The following is a 1,630-nucleotide window of genomic DNA, read 5'->3' as shown; positions in this document are numbered from 1 at the left end:
CAGTATCCACAGCCTAGACCTGGCACTCCAGGAGGCCGCAAGGAACTGCGATGTCATCGGCGATGCTCTCAACTTTGTAAAGGATGTTTCCAATGCAATACTCGAATCGAAGAACAAGAGTGTTTATTCGAGCGTTGTACTTTCCCCGGGTAATGATGCCGGTGAGCAAGATTGATCTAGGCAGAACACCTTACTGCTACCACTGTGTCCAACGAGGGGGACAGTAAGAGTGAAATCAATGGAACGGTTCGTTGAGAACTATGAAAGGGTGCATTGCAGGAACTGGTGCAAGCTCAAAGCTCTCTCAGTGGCACTGGCGAGGCAGGCTTAAAAGGATATGAGAAAGTATTAAAGAAGTTCGAAACTTTATTGGACATCAACCTTTCTGTAGCCCTGTTTGGCCCGTGCGAGGAATTAGCGAGGATGCTTCAACGCCCAGTTTACCGCGCTGCAGGAGCAAAAGAAGCAGCAGAGGCTCTTTGTGACCGCTTAGGGCTGCGATCGGACGCCTCATTTGATGTCCTGTGGCAGCAGACGAATTCAAGAGCAACAGAGTTAGGTCTAAAGGAACCTCGAGCGCCCAGAGTTTCGCAGCCGCCCAGAAGGCTTCAATTCACAGACAAGACTGAGGAGCTTGTAGCGCTTGACGGCAAGTCATTACAGAGCAAGGAGTTTTTTGCCGCTATCGATCGTATTACCACTGAGATCCGACGGCGATTTGAACAGCCTGGAATGGATCAGCTGATTAGCCTCGAGCGCATTTTGACTGACGCTGCTGAAGGTCGAAACTTCGCGTCAAACGACCTAAATGATCTTTTAGGAGCACACGCTGCAGATTTTGACATCAGCAGGCTTTCAGCGCAACTCGTGCTTCTCCCAACGCTCCTGCGTGACGAGGGTACGGTCGCAAGTGAACATATTTTATAAATTCTGCAGGGGAAGTCTCCAGACATGCCTAATATGATGGGCCAGGTAGTCCGGCATCTGCAGCTCGTGGTTTCTGTGCCTGCGTCAGCTGCTTCAGGACAGCGATCTTTCAGTGCTCTGAGGAGAGTAAAAACATTTCTACGGAATCGAATGACGCAGAGGCGGCTGACACACCTTCTCCTCCTCCACGTGCACAATTAGAGAGTTGCGGACCGGCATTTGGATGCCGTTATGAAAGAGTTCGTGTCTAGAACGGCAGAACGAACAGCAACCTTCGGCCTCCTTTGAAAACCTCTCCTGCCCAACGTCCTCTTGTCATGCTAGCCTTGAAGCTCGTCAGTCTGCGATACTATAGCTTTGTACCGTGCCTACTTTCATGTCTAATTGCATGAATATATCAGTTCACACTTGCTTCAGTGCGAGTGCGAATTCAGAAATATTAAAGATGTTTTTTTCTGAGCTTTCGAATCCGTTTACTTACTTGCGCGGTCTGCGCAGGTGTCAGTAATTATGAAATACCAACCAATTTTAAAGTGTATATACAATAAGCGAGGATGCAATTATGTGAAATTGAAACGGCTACAATGAATTGAAACATTAATAATTAATAAGAAGTTTGCAGGAGTCAAGTGGATGAAGCTAGCACAGGACCGGGCTAATGGAGGAATATAGGAGCGGCCTTTGCCCTGCAGTGGGTCCGGCT

At 48.3% G+C, this 1,630-nt stretch overlaps 1 pseudogene; it reads left to right on the top strand.

The window, feature by feature from the left end:
* The first annotated feature begins 732 nt into the window (after positions 1 to 732).
* On the top strand, positions 733 to 1,215 carry LOC149354510 (uncharacterized; annotated as a pseudogene).
* The last annotated feature ends 415 nt before the right edge of the window (positions 1,216 to 1,630 follow it).

This window comes from Amblyomma mixtum, chromosome 3 (assembly GCF_055824585.1).
Source record: "Amblyomma mixtum isolate Tamu chromosome 3, ASM5582458v1, whole genome shotgun sequence".
NCBI classification, from domain to species: Eukaryota; Metazoa; Arthropoda; class Arachnida; order Ixodida; family Ixodidae; genus Amblyomma; species Amblyomma mixtum.
The sequence above is the reverse complement of the archived record's forward strand: the minus strand, read 5'-3'. Positions and strand labels throughout refer to the sequence as shown.